Genomic DNA, 20,718 nt, shown 5'->3' with positions numbered 1-20,718 from the left:
GTACCCCAGTGTTGGAATGCAAACTTTTGTAGTGCTCACTGTCCACTGTGCAATTGTTGCTGAAATGATCACGTGGATACTGTTGCAATATTCACTTATCTCAAAATTGTAGTCGGTCTTGCCTCAGCCGACATCCTGATGTTTCGGAGGCTGGCTCCTTCTTCAAGGGCTGGATATGCGCAAGAGAGACCGGTATTCCAGTGAAACATTAGATGTTGTGACAGTGAATTTGATTACTGTGCCAGCAATGTTCAACTTGTTAAGTTTGTTTAGCTCCATGAGTCGTGGGAGCAGCCGCTTGTTTTTCACGGAGCTTCACAGACCGCTAAACAAACTTAACAAGTTGAACATTGCTGGCACAGTAATCAAATTCACTGTCACAACATCTAATGTTTCACTGGAATACCGGTCTCTCTTGCGCATATCCAGCCCTTGAAGAAGGAGCCAGCCTCCGAAACATCAGGATGTCGGCTGAGGCAAGACCGACTACAATTTTGAGATAAGTGAATATTGCAACAGTATCCACGTGATCACTTCAGCAACAATTGCACAGTGGACAGTGAGCACTACAAAAGTTTGCATTCCAACACTGGGGTACCTAATGATTTTTAAAGCCTACACATAGGCTTCACAGTCACGATAGCCGTATTTTTTTACAGCATCGTATGAAGGTACACTCAGATTATTGACATCCATATAACAGGTCTCTTTTTGAATTCATAATTTTTTCATGTTATATTGTTTGGGTTTATAAATTTAGCCTTTTTAACCAGAAGCATGGCCAAATTCTGTTAATACCTGCCTGGGAAGTACTGCATCGTAAAATATAAAGTAAAATAGTTTTGAATAATGACATTATGGAATGAATGTTTCACTGCCTTGCAGTTCTACAGTTCATTGTTTGCTTTAGAACAATTAACTCCAGATTACATCAACCCTTAGGGAATTTAATTAGCTATAGGATTCCTTTTCAAGTGCAAATGGAACATTTTGTGATGCATCTTAAAACACATTTTGTTCTTCAGAAAAAAGTGGGAAAAGAATTTGAAATTGTTTTAGAATTCTCTAGTTACATTTTACTTGGCCTTTGTCTACTGGAATCCTGCAGTGCATTGCATAACCTAAGGACACTTAGGGGTAGATTTTAAAAAAGTGCGCCTTCGCGTACTTTTGTTGGCGCATCAGGCGCAAACAAAAATACGCTGGATTTTAGTAGATACGCGCGTAGCCGCATGTATCCGCTAAAATCGTGGATCGGCGCGCACAAGGCTGCCAATTTCGTGTAGCCGGCGCGCGCCGAGCCGCGCAGCCTACCTCCATTCCCTCCGAGGCCGCTCCGAAATCGGAGCGGCCTCAGAGGGAATTCTCTTTCGCCCTCCCCTCACCTTCCCCTCCCTTCCTCTACCTAACCCACCCCCCCGGCCCTGTCTAAACCCCTCCCCCCTACCTTTGTCGGGGGATTTACGCCTCCCAGAGGGAGAAGTAAATCCCCGCGCGCCAGCGGGCCGCTAGCGCGCCGAGACGTGACCCGAGGGCGGTTCCGGAGGGCGCGGCCACGCCCCCGGACTGCCCCAGGCCGAAACCACGCCCCCGGGCCCGCCCCCGAAACACCGCGTCCCGCCCCCAAAATGCCGCACCGATCGGCCCCACCCCCGACACGCCCCTGACACGCCCCCTCGAAAAACCCCAGGACTTACGCGAGTCCCGGGGCTCTGTGCGCGCCGGCGCGCCTATGGAACATAGGCGCACCGGCGCGCAAAGCCCTGCTCGCGTAAATCCGGGCTGATTTACGTGAGCAGGGCTTTTAAAATCCGCCCCTTAGTACTTTGCATTCAACCTCCATGGTTTGGTTTGTAGCTATTTTATGGTTTCCAAAGCTTTGGCTGTGGAATTATTGTTACTTGTATATCTTGAGACCTGAACATTTTTTCAATTTAAAACAAGAATAGGATGACTGCAAAAAATATAGCCTCCCCTCCACCCCCATCCCTTGGACATTGTTTACTGTCAACAGTTAACAGAAGCTTTTGTTTCACAAACATCATAAGTGAAAGTGTTAATCTGATTTCTTGCAATCTTCAGGATAAACATTCAGTTCTGTTAAGTTTATATAAAATTTAACATATTTAACTCCTGTCTTTCATATTCTAATACAGCAGTAAGCAAACATTTTGAGCCATGGCCCACTTCTATTCATACAATTGCTTAAGGCCCCTCCAAGATGGGTTATTTCATATATCTCACTGCCAGCCAATGCCTCAATGCCTCCATTTTGTTTCTCTTCAAGTTGTTGAAAGGAAGAAACTCACATAGACACACACACACACACACACACACACACACATGGGCACAGACAGACACCCCACCCCCAGGTAGACAGACAGAGAGTAAAAGATATCTCATATCCAGATACCCTATACCCAGACCAACAAAGAGAAAAAGATAACCAAAGAGACCAGACATCCAGAGACCCAGACACCCCTAATTTACACCAGACAGAAAAATACAGAAGCACAGATCCCACACATGGACCAGAGAACACCAAACGCGGGGATCCACTCTATACCCAGACATACAGATCACAAACCACAATGGTAAGGGCTAGGGGTGTGCATTCGGATTGACCGCATTAGTAAAACGCAACTCATATTTTTTTTTTACTTAAAAAATTGATTCGACATAAACGATCGGATTTCCCACATATCGAACATAGATATGTTCGATATGTGGGAAATCGCGATTGTTGAGCCAAAATAAAAATATAAACCCCCTCACCCTCCTTAATCCCCCCCCCCGACTTACCACAACTCCCTGGTGATGGAGCGAGGAGTGAGGACGCCATTTCTGCAATCCTTGGCGAGAAGCATGTGACGTCGGCGGCACGTCGAGTGACGCCGGCGTCACGTGATTCCCGGCTCGTTCGCGCCGGACGGCTCGTTCGGCCCAAAAAGAACTTTTGGCCAGCTTGGGGGGGCCTCCTGACCCCCCCAAGCTGGCCAAAAGTTCTTTTTGGGCCGAACGAGCCGTCCGGCGCGAACGAGCCGGGAATCACGTGGCGCCGCGTCACTCAGACGCGACGTCACGTGATTCCCGGCAAGTTTGCGCCGGACGGCTCGTTCAGGGCGAACGAGCCGTCCGGCGCGAACTTGCCGGGAATCACGTGACGTCGCGTCTGAGTGATGCGGCGCCACGTGATTCCCGGCTCGTTCGCGCCGGACGGCTCGTTCGGCCCAAAAAGAACTTTTGGCCAGCTTGGGGGGGTCAGGAGGCCCCCCCAAGCTGGCCAAAAGTTCTTTTTGGGCCGAACGAGCCGTCCGGCGCGAACGAGCCGGGAATCACGTGACGCCGGCGTCACTCGACGTGCCGCCGACGTCACATGCTTCTCGCCAAGGATTGCAGAAATGGCGTCCTCACTCCTCGCTCCATCACCAGGGAGTTGTGGTAAGTCTGGGGGGGGGATTAAGGAGGGTGAGGGGGTTTAATTTTTTTTTTTGCACATATGTACATATACCCAACTCATTGGATTTTTTTTATGTCCATATTGGCCGCAAGTGGGACCCCCTTTCGGACATAAAAAATATGAACATAAAATGTTGCTCTGCACATCCCTAGTAAGGGCTGGAAATGTTTTAAAAGATAGGTGCCAGCCAACATTTTTTAGGAGTTGAAAAAAACTCCATCCCACCTTGGCCAACTTATTTTTGTTGTTTTTTTTACTGTTTTCACTAATTTTTCATCTTTTCCTTCTATTTTTGTACTTTTGTTAGTTTTCCATTTTCTCAAGTTTTGATTTGCTTCTTTTACCTTACCTTTCTTCTTCCACTTATCCTTTATTCTCCCTTCCCCATTTCCATATTCTCTCTGACCGCCTTGCTTATTCTACTCCCCTACCTCACCAACTCTTTTCTCCTATACAGGCAACAACTGTAATCTCTCTCACTGGATAAGGATCCACAGCAGTAGGAATCCTCCTGGATGAGGCCTGAGAGTGGCAGATATTCTTGGGTTGTGCAGCATCATAGTGGCTCCTCCCATGTTCAGTTCTGTCGCAGTTCTCCCCACCCAGCCCGCCACAGCAGAAGCAGCTCCTTTCCTAGGCCCATCGAACGAGGCACATGGTGTTATGAATGGAGAGATGTGAACCCTTGGACCGAGGGGGAGTTGGTACCACCTGAGGAGATGGCTCCTCAGGTTCCCCTGTTGGGTGGCGAGGCAGAATCGAAGTAGGAGCTGGCCGGTTCTTCACCGCTGGAAGCCCATGGTCCCCCCGGAAGGAGCCCTAAGGGACCCGGGCCGCTGGGACTTATGTGGTTCTTTGAGAGGACTAAGAGGTACGGAGTCGGTGCAAGGGCCAGCTGGATCTTCACCACTGGAAGCCCGTGGTCCCTTTGGGAGGAACCTGTAGGGACCCAGGCCGCTGGGACTTAGGTGGGCCCTTGAAGGTGGACGGTCCATCAAAGTAGTCTGAGGTCGAGTACCCGAGAGTCACCGCTTGCCAGTCCGAAGTCACACACCGAAGAATCACCGCTTGCCAGTCCGAAGTCACACACTGAGGAATCGTTCAAGTAGAAGAAGAAGGAACCAGGAACCCAAGGCACCAGGAGACTCACCGAAGCGAGCAGACTCGTTGCCAAGTCAGGGAATGAGTGAGGGAAGTCTCCTTAAATACTTTTCTACATCTGGCCCCTGTGGAACAGCTGCAGATAATTTGGAGGACGAGGCCCCTTTCAATCCTGTGAGGAGGAGCAGCCTCGCGCCTAAGGGCCGGGCAGCCTGGCTGCTACCAGGAAGTACCTGCAAGGCTCGAGGATGTGCGAGGAAGCCCGGGAGCGCCCCCCCCACCAGCGAATCCCCTGGGGGCCCATCTCCGGAGGTGGGGGCGAGTGCAGGGAGCAAAGACCCAACGTTGACGCGTCTCCCCACCACTGTTGTGGTGGCGATGGTCCCGGTGCCATGGCTCTCAGTAGGAGTGTTTGGCCATGGGCATCCACGGCCAGGACCTACAACAGTACCCCCCCCCCCCAAGGGCGCCTCCCAGGCGGTTTGGGTTTGGACGGATGGTCAAATGGAACTGAGAAAGAAGGCTCCGATCCAGAATATTGGCAAGAGGTTCCCATGTATTTTCCTCGGGGCCGAACCCCTCCCAGGCTAGCAAATATTCCCATCTCTTCCTATGTTTCCGAATGTCCAGCACCTCTCGGACCTGGTAGGTGGCGTCGTCTTCTGAAGCGATGGGTTGAGGTATTGGAGGCGTGCTAGAAGGCCAGGCACCAAGAGCTTCAAAAGGGAGGCATGGAAGGTGTTATGGATTCTGAGCGACGGTGGTAGTTGGAGCTGATAAGACACTGCACCAATACGATGGAGGATGGGAAATGGTCCAATGAACCGAGGAGCCAGTCGTGCCGATGGTAATTTTAACCGGATGAATCGTGTACTCAGCCATACCTTCTGCCCGGGTCGCAGAGGAGGACAAGGTCTCTGTCGGCGGTCGAAATATTTCTTCGCCATTTGATTGGCTTTGAGCAGGGCATGTCGGGTGGAGATCCAGAGTCGATGTACTTCATCCGCGGAGAGTTGGGCCACCGGGGACGTCACAGTAATGGGAATAGGCAGTGGTGGTTGAGGTTGCTTCCCATAGACCAACTGGAATGGGGATAACCCAGTGGCAGTGGAAGGGTGCGAGCTGAGGGCGAACTCGGCCCATGGGAGCAGGTTTGCCCAGTTGTCTTATTATTAACATAAATGCGAAAGAACTGCTTGAGCATTTGATTTGTTCTCTCCGCCAGACCATTGGTTTGCGGGTGGTATGCGGATGTATAATCCAAGGTAACATCGAATTTCTGGCAGAGTGCTCGCCAGAACCTGGATGAAGTGAGGTAATAGCAGCATTGATCTCAACCAATGAAATGGATCTGTCTAAGGTGTTTCTATCTTGCTGAGGAAGTGAAGGGTGATCAAGAGTAGAAAGAAAGAAAAAAGTGAGGGATCATGCTTAGATTCTGAAGTATATAAATAAATAAATAAGTATAGAGAGAGGAGTAAACGAAATAGAATTCTTGGAGTATTCCGTTTGGCACAGTAATGACCCTGTCATCAGCTGAACGAATCACTGCAATATGATGGCATCACTTCCGAGAATGCAAATAGGAAGCTAGCAATCTGCCAGATTTATTATATTCGGAGTAGTAACAGGATTTTTTTAAGAAGAGGTCTTCACAGCCTGAGAGCTCATTAGGGAATAATACTGATATTTTAATTTGTAAAGCTGTTATAGTTGAATGGGATCATGGGAGGCAATGTGGTTCTTCTCAAGAGATGCGATACAAACTTCAAGGAAACAACTTTGAACTTGGGATTGTTTATGTATGAAGGCAGAATAGGATATCATTTCAGATCATAATGCTGCTTTGAAAGCCTCCCAAACTATTGAGGGGGCGATGTCACCAGTGTTATGCAATGAGAAAAAGATAGGAATAAATGAATTAATTTTGGTCTAAAAGGCAGGGTCTTCAAGCAAAGCTATATTTAAGTGCCAGGAAGGCTTGCCAGGAGCTGGAATATTCCAGGACACCGATAGGGAAACCAGAGCATGATCAGAGATAAGGATAGGAAAGATACGTGAGGAGTGGGTAGAACTTAATAAGGAGGTGGATACAAAAAATAATCAATATGTGAACAGGAATGAGGAGGAAAGGAAAAGAAGGTAAAATCTTTGGCAGTGGGGTGCAAGATTCTCCATGGATTGACCAAATGAAAGGAAGAAATAAGAAATGAACGGCAGCATGAGAGTGGGAAGAGTGAAGCGTGCTAGTAGATTGGCGATCCATGTATAAATCTAGGGGTTGATTAAAATCACCCCAATTACAATGGGAATATCAGCATAGGAACAAAGAAACATAGATATATCATTTAAAAAGGTCATAGCATCAATGTTAGGCACATAAAGGTTGAATAAGAGAAGTTGAAAATTATGAGTTGCAGTGGCAGAGATTTCTGTACTAAAATTGTAACCCCAGATTTCTTGTGGATCACAGGGGAAAAAAAGACTTGACCAACCCAATCTTGGCGCAGTTTTAGTGATTCGATAGACAAGTGGGTCTCCTGTAAAAAGACTATATCAGGGTGGTGGGATTTTAACATAATGATTTAAACCATTAACATTCAAAGTAAAAAGTAGCAAATCAGAAGCCATTATATTGCAGAATTAAAATAGATACAGGCATAATAATGAGAGGGCAATCAATAACCGGCAAAAGAGACGGTACACCATAAGAACATAAGAACATAAGAAAATGCCATACTGGGTCAGACCAAGGGTCCATCAAGCCCAGCATCCTGTTTCCAACAGTGGCCAATCCAGGCCATAAGAACCTGGCAAGTACCCAAATAAGTCTATTCCATGTTACCATTGCTAATGGCAGTGGCTATTCTCTAAGTGAACTTAATAGCAGGTAATGGACTTCTCCTTCAAGAACTTATCCAATCCTTTTTTAAACACAGCTATACTAACTGCACTAACCACATCCTCTGGCAACAAATTCCAGAGTTTAATTGTGGGTTGAGTAAAAAAGAACTTTCTCCGATTAGTTTTAAATGTGCCACATGCTAACTTCATGGAGTGCCCCCTAGTCTTTCTACTATCCGAAAGAGTAAATAACCGATTCACATCTACCCATTCTAGACATCTCTATCATATCCCCCCTCAGCCGTCTCTTCTCCAAGCTGAAAAGTCCTAACCTCTTTAGTCTTTCCTCATAGGGGAGCTGTTCCATTCCCCTCATCATTTTGATAGCCTTCTCTGTACCTTCTCCATCGCAATTATATCTTTTTTGAGATGCGGCGACCAGAATTGTACACAGTATTCAAGGTGTGGTCTCACCATGGAGCGATACAGAGGCATTATGACATTTTCCATTTTATTCACCATTCCCTTTCTAATAATTCCCAGCATTCTGTTTGCTTTTTTGACTGCTGCAGCACACTGAACCGACAATTTCAATGTGTTATCCACTATGACGCCTAGATATCTTTCTTGGGTTGTAGCACCTAATATGGAACCCAACATTGTGTAATTATAGCATGGGTTATTTTTCCCTATATGCATCACCTTGCACTTATCTACATTAAATTTCATCTGCCATCTGGATGCCCAATTTTCCAGTCTCACAAGGTCTTCCTGCAATTTATCACAATCTGCCTGTGATTTAACTACTCTGAACAATTTTGTGTCATCTGCAAATTTGATGATCTCACTCGTCGTATTTCTTTACAAATCATTTATAAATATATTGAAAAGTAAAGGTCCCAATATAGATCCCTGAGGCACTCCACTGTCCACTCCCTTCCACTGAGAAAATTGTCCATTTAATCCTACTCTCTGTTTCCTGTCTTTTAGCCAGTTTGCAATCCACGAAAGGACATTGCCACCTTTCCCATGACCTTTTACTTTTCCTAGAAGCCTCTAAGGAACTTTGTCAAACGCCTTCTGGAAATCCAAATATACTACCTCTACCGGTTCACCTTTATCCACATGTTTATTAACTCCTTCAAAAAAAGTGAAGCAGATTTGTGAGGCAAGACTTGCCTTGGGTAAAGCCATGCTGACATTTTTCCATTAAACCATGTCTTTTTATATGTTCTGTGATTTTGATGTTTAGAACAATTTCCACTATTTTTCCTGGCACTGAAGTCAGGCTAACCAGTCTGTAGTTTCCCAGATTGCCCCTGGAGCCCTTTTTAAATATTGGAGTTACATTTGCTATCCTCCAGTTTTCAGGTACAATGGATGATTTTAATGATAGGTTATAAATTTTTACTAATAGGTCTGAAATTTCATTTTTTAGTTCCTTCACAACTCTGGGGTGGTGTATACCATCCGGTCCAGGTGATTTACTACTCTTCAGTTTGTCAATCAGGTCTACCACATCTTCTAGGTTCACCGTGATTTGATTCGGTCCATCTGAATCATTACCCATGAAAAGCTCCATTACGGGTACCTCCCCAACATCCTCTTCAGTAAACACTGAAGCATAGAAATTGTTTAATCTTTCTGCGATGGCCTTATCTTCTCTAACCCCTCGATCATCTAATGGTCCAACTGACTCCCTCACAGGCTTTCTGCTTCAGATATATTTTAAAAAGTTTTTACTGTGAGTTTTTGCCTCTACGGTCAACTTCTTTTCAAATTCTCTCTTAGCCTGTCTTATCAATGTCTTACATTTAACTTGCCAACGTTTCTGCTTTATACTATTTTCTTCTGTTGGATCCTTCTTCCAATTTTTGAATGAAGATCTTTTGGCTAAAATAGCTTCTTTCACCTCCCCTTTTAACCATGTCGGTAATCATTTTCCTTCTTTCCACCTTTCTTAATGTGTGGAATACATCTGGCCTGTGCTTCTAGAATGGTATTTTTTAACAATGACCACGCCTCTTGGACATTTTTTACTTTTGTAGCTGCTCCTTTCAGTTTTTTTCTAACAATTTTTTTCATTTTATCAAAGTTTTCCTTTTGAAAGTTTAGCACGAGAGCCTTGGATTTGTACACTGTTCCTCTTCAAGTCATTAAACCAAATTTGATCATATTATGATCAGAAATTGCAAAGCAGCACCACTACCTTTACCTCTCTCACCAAGACCTGTGCTCCACTGAGAATTAGATCTAAAATTGCTCCCTGTCTCGTCGGTTCCTGAACCAATTGCTCCATAAAGCTATCATTTATTCCATCCAGGAACATTATCTCTCTAGCGTGTCCCGATGATACATTTACCCAGTCAATACTGGTGTAATTGAAGTCTCCCATTATTACCGCACTACCAATTCGGTTAGCTTCCCTAATTTCTCTTAGGATTTCACTGTCCGTCTCACCATCTTGACCAGGTGGACGGTAGTATACTCCTATCACTATAGTCTTCCCTGACATACAAGGGATTTCTACCCATAAAGATTCAATTTTGTATTTAGTCTCATGCAGGATGTTTATCCTGTTGGACTCTATGCCATCCCGGACATAAAGCGCCACACCTCCTCCCGGTTGCTCCTCTCTGTCATTGCGATATAATTTGTACCCCGTTATAGCACTGTCCCATTGGTTATCCTCTTTCCACCATGTCTCTGAGATGCCAATTAAGTCTATGTCATCATTCACTGCTATACATTCTAATTCTCCCATCTTACTTCTTAGACTTCTGGCATTAGCATACAAACATTTCAAAGTTTGTTTTTTGTTTGTATTTTCATTCTGCTTTTTAATTGATAGGGATAAGTTAGAATTTTTTAACTTGGGTGAGTTTTTAGTTACAGGCACTTGGACTATTTTTCTAATTATTGGAACCTCACTGTTGGGATGCCCTAATTCTAATGCATCATTAGTATCCTTTGAAGATACCTCTCTCCGAACCATGCACTGCTGAGCGACTGTCGGCTTTCCCCTTTGTTCTAATTTAAAAGCTGCTCTATCTCCTTTTTAAAGGTTAGCGCCAGCAGTCTGGTTCCACCCTGGTTAAGGTGGAGCCCATCCCTTCGGAAGAGACTCCCCCTTCTGCAAAAGGTTCCCCAGTTCCTAACAAAACTGAATCCCTCTTCCTTGCACCATCGACTCATCCATGCATTGAGACTCCGGAGCTCTGCCTGCCTCTGGTGACCTGCGCGTGGAACAGGGAGCATTTCAGAGAATGCTACCCTGAAGGTTCTGGATTTAAGCTTTCTACCTAAGAGCCTAAATTTGGCTTCCAGAACCTCCCTCCCACATTTTCCTATGACGTTGGTGCCCACATGTACCACGACAGCCGGCTCCTCCCCAGCACTGTCTAAAATCCTATCTAGGTGACTCGTGAGGTCCACCACCTTCGCATCAGGTAGGCATGTTACCAGGTGATCCTCACGTCCACCAGCCACCCAGCTGTCTATATTCCTAATAATCGAATCACCAACTATGACGGCCGACCTAACCCTTCCCTCCTGGGCAGTCGGCCTTGGGGAGATATCCTCAGTGTGAAAGGACAATGCATCACCTGGAGAGCAGGTCCTTGCTACAGGAACCTTTCCTGCTGCACCCAGTTGATGTTCTCCCATCATGAGACCTTCTTCCTCCAAGGCAGCACTAGGGCTTCGAACTGAGGGGACTCTGCAGGGAAAGTAAGGAAGGAGCGGTATCAACAGTAGGGGTAGCAAGAACAAAAAGCAAAAAAGTACAGATAAGGCACCAAGGGAGCCTTAAATAGGGAAAGGCTAGCAGGGGGGTGGAGAGTCAAGGAAACAGGCCACTCCAATCTCCTCTCCGCTGGTAAGATAGATTAGAATAAAGAAAAGCAGCAGTGTCCATCACAGCTAAATATAACCAAAAGCCATCCAAACTAAAATAATGGATGACATCAATGGGAAGGAAGCCTATCTGTCCATGGTATACACTGATAGCGTATTCAATGCTTATCCAGTAAAACAATGAGATTCAGAGGCATTAGAAAGCCTAAGCAATGGTCCCACCAAAGCTGAGTGATAGGCATCAACAGTTATGTGTTCTCATCTTCTAGTGTCCACAGTTGAGTCGAGATGCAGGCCATCTAAATAGGAGCTCAAGGTTGCAGGATCCTCATAGTAAGATGTAGCGTTGTTGTAAGTAGCCTGCATGCGAGCAGGATACAGTAGGCCATATTGTGTACCAAGAGCACATAGGTGAGACCGTAGGCCCTAAAAGGCCTTCCGGTGGGCCGCAGTTCTTTTTGCCACATGAGAGGTCTCATACTGTCATAGGACAGAGGAGATTTAGCCTTGGCAGTAGAGAGTATCTGCAGAACTTGTGTATAGCGAAGTAGTTTAAAGATGATTGGTCGCGGGTGGGTGGAGGAGGGAAGAAGCCTCAAAGGAACTCAATATGCTCTTTCAATCTCCAGGGGAGGATCAAACTGGAGACCAAGGCAAGCTGCAATCAGCTGTTGAAGGAAAGAAATAGCATCTGAGCCTTCACATCCTTCTGGGATGCCCCGTATGCGAAGGTTGTTGAGCCAATTATGATTAGAAAGATCCTCAAAATCTCATTGGAGAGACACAATCTGTTGAAACATATGCTGGAGTTCAGTGATGGCTGACTCATAATTGTCCAATCTGTGTTCCATAGCATCAAGGCTCGGAGCAAAAGCGGTAACACTGGTTGCAAGATCAGAAAGTTCCACTTTAATGGCACAAGTGATTTCAGTATTGTGCCGCAGTACATCTTTACGTTGTTGCAGCTCCAAAAGAATCAGCGATTGCGACGAAGCAGCTTATTCGGAGGCTATTTTCTCTGGAGAGGGAGGATTGCATTTCAAGCGCTTGGTCGCTGAAACAGCAGCAGAAACAGCATTGATTTTCCCCGATTTAATCATGAACATCACGCAGAAGTAGTAGGGATATCTGTTAAGCCCTGAAAATAATTGCAGGAATCACCAGGGCAGTGGTGTGATCAAAATTAATAGGGAGATAAGCAGAGCAGCAAGATTAGGCAGCCATCTTCCTTCATGCTCACCAGTGCCCCGCTTTTAACCTCTTATCAAATGTGTAGGATAGTGATATCTAAAGTAAGAGTGTGTGTGTGTGTGTGTGTGTGTGTGTGTGTGTATGTGTGTGTATGTGTGTGTGTGTGTGGTGGGGGGGGCATTCTTTGGACATGGTATATTAGTGTATTAGTTACACATATGATTTCAATCATTCTGGTTCAATTGACATTGATCTGTAATTCAGTTTATCACTGTCTTGAAACACTGATTAAGAAGTATTGGTATGCTGTCTTGAGGGAGGAGGATATGTACATTATGGGTGTAGAGTTATATTTTGAGTCCAAAGCTTCTGATGATGGTAGCTAAGTGTTGAAGATAAACATTAAACAGGATGGGGAATAGTGGGCATCCTTTGTGGTATCCACAGTGCAAGAACCATACCATATTTTAGATTGTTATTTGGTATCTGTTGATCAGAAAAGATTTGAATCAATTTAGAATATTGCCTCTGATACCTAAGTTTGCATTTCTATCATGTAGGATTTGATGATTGACTGTGTCAAATACAACAGAGTGATCTAGGAGGATCAGGAAGCTTGACTCCCCTCGATCCATCAATACCTGAATGTCATTGATGAGTGAGATGTTATTTGTTTCTGTACTGTGTCCTATGCAGTAACCTGATTGGGATTGATCTAAGACAGTGGTTCTCAACCCTGTCCTGGGGACCCCCCCCAGCCAATCGGGTTTTCAGGATACCCACAATGAATATGCATGAGAGAAAATTTGCATACACTGCCTCCATAATATGCAAAGTTTCTCTCATGCATATTCATTGTGGGTATCCTGAAAACCCGACTGGCCTGGGGGAGTCCCCAGGACAGGGTTGAGAACCACTGATCTAAGAGGTGAATATCATGATTCTAAAAATGGTTGTTGCAAGACAAACCTTAGTTAGATTTGAAAAATTTGAAGTATAGTGAGCGGTACAGATGATGAGGTGTTCTGAGAAAGAAAAGTGGTTGTTCAAAGCTAATCTTCCATTTTTTCTGTAAGTGCAATCAAAGTTCAAAGGTGTCAAAACTTTGTCATTAGGAAATAATGGAAGCTGTGCAATGACAACAGTTCTCCTGCAACCTGGATTTATTCCATCCTGAAACAGAAACATTCATATTTAGATTTGCATTTTTGGGCAGAGAGGAGGGTGTGAATCGAATGTCTATATGTTCTCCTTATTTTGTATGTGCATAATATTTTGTCAAGCCCAAGTGAATATCATTTTTTTGGGGTGTATATATGCAAATATCTCATTTTATTATTGTTGATATTTGACTAAATCTGAACAGTTTTTGTTATTTGCTCTCCAGAGGATGAAAGAATTTGGGGTGAATTGAGTTTGCAGTGAAGAAAATAACTTTCTTTAGTATTAATTGGACATTCAGTATCTAGACATTCAGATGATGTCATGATAAATTTTACACTATCATTTCAAGAAATATTACAGGCCTTGATGACGTATTAACATAGTAGATGATGGCAGGAAGAAAACAATTGACCATTCCAGTCTGCCCAGTTATTCTAATGACCTTTGCTAAGGAAACATCCCATATACTAGCCACAGAAGCTAGAATAATTGACAAAAGATGAATAAGTGCAGTCAGACCTTGTTAAAATGTGATTGGGAGATATGTCTGGATAGCTGAAATATTTCACTGGTAATCAATCATAAAATATCTATAGTAGCATTGACTTCATTTGATTTTTTTTTAATTCAATAAACCTGAAGTTTTCAAGCAGGCTTGTATTAAGTTTCCAAAGTCTAATTGAATTTAAATATATTAAAATATATAAAAATGAAATGCTAAGAAAATGCAATAGGGTATCGACCTAAACATAGCCCATAAAACCACAGATGCTGTGATTGAGTTGTCAAAGTTGTTTTATCACTCCTGTGATTGAAATTGCAAAATATATGCATCTAACAATGCAATTCATTTATTTCAGTAGCAAAACTAAGAAAAATGCTTATGTACTTCATCTATCAAATCAAAATAATAGAGGTCAGCATATTTGACCCGCAGATTAGTGAAATCTTTAGAAATACCCAAAAAAGTCATTCCAGGCTTTGATACTAATTCATACTTCTATAAAAGATTGTTTTTATATATTTACTATAGTATGACAAAAAATACCCAGCTCTCTGAGATTAAATTGGACATTTGTGAATGTAACAGCTAATGTGACATGCCTTCTTAGTCACTGCTCAGATCAGAAAATTTATATTTCCCTTCACAAAATGAGATACAATTTAAATTAATTCATTTCTTTATGGAAAATAGTGTAAAAGAATTTCAATTTTCAGAATAATTTTTCCTTACAAAAAGACCGAACTGAAGTGAAACTTCATTAAGTCTTTGAACAGAATCCTAGTCCCAAAATCCCATTTTTAAAAGGGCATAAAGGAGCGATATAAACATTTGCTAAAGAAGAGTGACTTTATTTACAAAAGATGCTAGGCAACCATGAGTTTTATGGGGTCTTTGTTTAGGAATGCCTAGGATGATCCAAAACTTATAACTTGCTTTCTTAACACAATGATGCAGCTCAATGCCAAGAAGTGCACAGTCATGCATATGGGGTGTGGAAATCCGGAAGAACTGTATTCGATGGGGGGTGAAGGGCTGATGTGCACGGAGCAGGAGAGAGACCTTGAGATGATAGTGTCTAACGATCTGAAGTCAGCGAAACAATGTGACAAGGCGATAGCTAAAGCCAGAAGAATGCTGGGCTGCATAGAGAGAGGAATATCAAGTAAGATATCAAGTTGATCTTAGCTGTTTCATAATAGATTTTACCTTGATTATTATCCGTTCATTATATTCGATATGTTCCATGTAAACCGCCTCCCCGGCGATAGTTATTTCTGTTAAATGTGAACCGGAGTGATATGTATTGTATACAGGAACTTCCGGTATATAAAAACCAAAAATAAATAAATAAATAAATGATCCCCTTGTACAGGTCCTTGGTGAGGCCTCACCTGGAGTACTGTGCTCAGTTCTGGAGACCATATCTCCGAAGAGACAGAGACAGGATGGAGGCAGTCCAGAGAAGGGCAACCAAAAAGGTGGATGGTCTTCATCGAATGACTTATGAGATGTTATGAATCAGCTCCCGTGGAGGGAGGAGTTAGCAATCTGTTACGAATCAGCTCCTGAGGTAGGAAGAGTTGCAATCTGTTATGCTCTACTCTTCAAGAATGGAGGAGTTAGCAATCTGTTAGGAATGGGCTCCTGTGGAAGGAGGAGTAGGAATCTGATATGCTCAACTCCTATAGAGGGAGTAGTTAACAAACTGTTAAGGTATAGACTGCGGAGTAGCAATCTGTTATGAATCTGTTGCTGAAGACTTCTGATGGGGAAGGAGTAGCAATCTATTACCAGTGGAGTGCTTGCAGAGGGCACCCAGCTGTAGAGGAATGTAGATAGGTGGATCCTTGGGCCGATGGCAGATGACTGCGCCCCCAGGAGGATATCCTGAGAGGGACCACTGGCTAGGCTTGGGTATGGAGACAAACACAGATAGTTATTTTATTAGACAGGTTAATAGAACCACCAGAGGTGGCAGTAGTGATCTGATATGCCCGGCAGGGCTGAAGTCCCTCAGGAACTGGAACAGTGATTCCAGGGTTGCTGAGCTGTAGAGAAACTATAGATAGTGAGTAGACAGGGTATGCTGTGTTCATAGCCAGAACTAGATGACAAAAGTCACATAAGGTCTTAAGGAAGCTCAGTAGCTGGAAAGGATTTGGCCCTCGAGGAGTGAGTACCTGGTTCCAGGGAAAGCTCTGAGAGAGTGATGGTAACTTTCAAATGTCTGTATCTGTGATAGCATCCAGGCAGTAGAGAATCTTCAGAGTGTTCAGGAACATGGGCCTTCGAGGAGCGAGTACCGGTTCCTATCTGCAATCTGAAATAAAGAAAAGAGAGCGAGGTCCCCGAGGAGCGGGTACCCCTGGTAAGTCCGTGGAGGCAGAGTAGCTTGGGAGAAAATCCGAAGCAATCCCCAGCAATCCCCTTTCTAACTCGATTCATTAGCGAATACTGAGTCCTTTTATATTGGACGTGGATGACGTCATCCCAGGGAGACGCCCCCGAGGTTTGCTCCCTTGCTGGTACATCAATCGGAGTGCGCGCCCTCGTCAACAGGCAACATGGCGGATCTACAGTATCGTGCCGGTCTGGGGATGCCAGTAGAAGAAGGCAAGAAGACGCCGCGGCAGCTAGCCATCCATCAGACCCGGAGGGAGTCACCACAGAGGTAAAGAGGGCGGAGTGAGGGCGTCGAGCAGTGATGGACGCAACAGTACCCCCCTTCAAAGGGCGATCTCCTCTTTGGGTAACAGGCTTAGGTTTCAAAGGATGCATGAGGCGAAACTGATGAAGCATCTCATTATCCAAGATAAGGAAGCTCAGTAGCTGGAAAGGATTTGGTCCTCGAGGAGTGAGTACCTGGTTCCAGGGAAAGCTCTGAGAGAGTGATGGTAACTCACAAATGTCTGTATCTGCGATAGAATCCAGGCAGTAGAGAATCTTCAGAGTGTTCAGTAACATGGGCCTTCGAGGAGCGAGTACCGGTTCCTATCTGCAATCTGAAATAAAGAAGAGAGCGAGGCCCCCGAGGAGCGGGTACCCTTAGTAAGTCCAAGGAGGCAGAGTAGCTTGGGAGAAAAGCCGAAGCAATCCCCAGCAATCCCCTTGCTAACTCGATTCGTTAGCGAATACTGAGACCTTTTATATTGGAAGTGGATGACGTCATCCCAGGGGGACGCCCCCGAGTTTCGCGCCCCTTGCTGGTACATCAATCGGAGTGTGCACGCGCACCCTACATCATCAGGCAACATGGCGGATCCGCAGCTTCTTGCCGGTCCGGGGACGCCGGAGGAAGAAGGCAAGAAAACGCCGCAGCAGCTAACCATCCATCAGACCCGGAGGGAGTTGCCACAGAGATAAAGAGGGCAGAGTGAGGGCGTCGAGCAGCGACGGACGCAACATGAGGAGAGATTGAAGAATCTAAATATGTACACCTTGGAGGAAAGGAGGAGCAGAGGTGATATGATACAGACTTTCAGATACTTGAAAGGTTTTAATGATCCAAAGATAACGACAAACCTTTTCCGTTGGAAAAAGATCAGCAGAACCAGGGGTCACAATTTAAAACTCCAGGGAGGAAGACCCAATGTCAGTAAGTATTTCTTCACGGAGAGGGTGGTGGATGCCTGGAATGTCCTTCCGGAGGAAGTGGTGAAGACCAAAACTGTAACGCACTTCAAAGGGGCGTGGGATAAATACAGTGGATCCATAAAGTCTAGAGGATGTGAATGAAGAGTGGGTGGCTCAAGGGAATAACGGCTACTACCTGGTGATAATACCCTTATTCAATAAACATACACACGGTTAATGCGACTCCAACATTGCTCTAAGCTTCAGCGGCAATGAGGAAATGTGGAAAAAAGGATTTGCATTCACAAAAATTGGGGAGTAGCTTGCTTGTTATGGCGGTTACTACCCCAAACCAAATAAGTCTGATACTTCACTTTCAATGCATATACAACATAGCTCTCTGCTTCAATGGCAAGAGAGAAAGACTGACACTGCACTTTCAATGCATATCCAGCATAGCTCTCTGTTTCAACGGCGGGGAGAAAGTCTGACACTTCATGCATATCCAGCATAGCTCTCTGCTTCAACGGCAGGGGAGAAAGTTTGACACTTCACGCATATCCAGCATAGCCCTCTGCTTCAACGGCAGGGGAGCAAGACTGATACTTCACTTTCAATGCAAAGCCAGCATAGCTCTCTGCTTCAACGGTAGGGGGGAATGAAGAAACGTGGATCTATATTCGGGCAACAACCAACAAGGACTGAATTACATAGTCTGGATAAACAGATAAGCATGGGTGTAGCTTGCTTATTGCGGTGGTTAATACACCTAACTAATTAAGCTATTTCACTTAGATACAGTTCCAACACTGCTCTCTACGTTAATGGCGAGGGTGGAAGGGAAATAGAATTAAAAAGGTTACTAAGAGCGAAAAGTAACAGATAAATATGAGAGAGAAAAAAAAAGTGTGAAAGCTTGCTGGGCAGACTGGATGGGCCGTTTGGTCTTCTTCTGCAGTCATTTCTATGTTTCTATGTAATGGTCAGGGTTTTGTTTTTTTCTTTTTTGAGGTTTTCAAGGTAGTTTCAAGTAAAGCCATAAAAAATGTAAAGCCTAACAGTAGGGATGTGAATCGTTTTCCATATCGTCTTAACGATAGAAATCGTGTGGCAGGGCAAGAAAATTGTGTTAGGCACGATTTTTTAGTTAAAAAATTGTTAAAAATCGTTTTTTCCGATTAGTGCGCACTAACTCGAGTTAGTGCGCACTAACTGGGAGTTAGTGCGCACTAACTGAAAATGATACAATTTGACACTTTTCAGGTCAGTTAAGGTCAGTTTAGGAATGAATATGTATTCCTATTGGCTGCCCTCTTATTTATTCATGTTACCAAGTTTCCCACTGACAGTATATGGGGGATGGGAAATGGAAACAGTTGGTAGCTTGACAAAACAAGTAATGTGATCAGTCAATGTGACTAGAACTTGTGCCCTAACCCTGATACCAGGGGTATTGTGATCTTCCTGCACACAGTGCCCTATCCCTATTAATACCAGGAGTGTTGTGATCTTCCTGCACACAGTGCCCTAACCCTGGCACCAGGGGTGTTGTGATCTTCCTGCACACAGTGCCCTATTCCTGATACCGGGGGTGTTGTGATCTTCCTGCACGCAGTGCCCTATTCCTGATACCGGGGGTGTTGTGATCTTCTTGCACACATCCCGGTATCAGGGATAGGGCACTGCGTGCAGGAAGATCACAACACTCCTGGTATTAATAGGGAGAGGGCACTGCATGCAGGAAGATCACAACACCCCTGGTATCAGGGATAGGGCACTGTGTGCAGGAAGATCACAATACCCCGGAGGAGTGAGGGTCAGGCAGCTCCCCCCTGTCTGTGAAGCCAGCCTCTCACTAGTAATGCAGGGAGGGAGCTGTCTCAGACTTCACCATCCTCCCCCCCCCTCACCCACACACCATTCACTAGCTGGGACATGGGGGAAGTCAGGAGTGAGGGTCAGGCAGCTCCCCCCTGTCTGTGAAGCCAGCCTCTCACTAGTAATGCAGGGAGGGAGCTGTCTCAGACTTCACCATCCACCCCCCCCCCTCACCCACACACCATTCACTAGCTGGGACATGGGGGAAGTCAGGAGTGAGGATCAGGCAGCTCCCCCCTGTCTGTGAAGCCAGCCTCTCACTAGTAATGCAGGGAGGGAGCTGTCTCAGACTTCACCATCCACCCCCCCCCCCTCACCCACACACCACTCACTAGCTGGGACATGGGGGAAGTCAGGAGTGAGGGTCAGGCAGCTCCCCCCTGTCTGTGAAGCCAGCCTCTCACTAGTAATGCAGGGAGGGAGCTGTCTCAGACTTCATCATCCTCCCCCCCCCCCTCACCCACACACCATTCACTTGCTGGGACATGGGGGAAGTCAGGAGTGAGGGTCAGGCAGCTCCCCCCTGTCTGTGAAGCCAGCCTCTCACTAGTAATGCAGGGAGGGAGCTGTCTCAGACTTCACCATCCTCCCCCCCCCCCCCCCATACCCACACACCATTCACTAGCTGGGACATGGGGGAAGTCAGGAGTGAGGGTCAGGCAGCTCCCCCCTGTCTGTGAAGCCAGCCTCTCACTAGTAATGCAGGGAGGGAGCTGTCTCAGACTTCACCATCCTCCCCCCCCCCCATACCCACACAACATTCACTAGCTGGGACATGGGGGAAGTCAGGAGTGAGGGTCAGGCAGCTCCCCCCTGTCTGTGAAGCCAGCCTCTCACTAGTAATGCAGGGAGGGAGCTGTCTCAGACTTCACCATCCTCCCCCCCCTCACCCACACACCATTCACTAGCTGGGACATGGGGGAAGTCAGGAGTGAGGGTCAGGCAGCTCCCCCCTGTCTGTGAAGCCAGCCTCTCACTAGTAATGCAGGGAGGGAGCTGTCTCAGACTTCACCATCCTCCCCCCCCCCCCTCACCCACACACCATTCACTAGCTGGGACATGGGGGAAGTCAGGAGTGAGGGTCAGGCAGCTCCCCCCTGTCTGTGAAGCCAGCCTCTCACTAGTAATGCAGGGAGGGAGCTGTCTC

This window comes from Rhinatrema bivittatum, chromosome 4 (assembly GCF_901001135.1).
Source record: "Rhinatrema bivittatum chromosome 4, aRhiBiv1.1, whole genome shotgun sequence".
Classification (NCBI taxonomy): Eukaryota; Metazoa; Chordata; class Amphibia; order Gymnophiona; family Rhinatrematidae; genus Rhinatrema; species Rhinatrema bivittatum.
Note: the sequence above shows the minus strand (reverse complement) of the source record.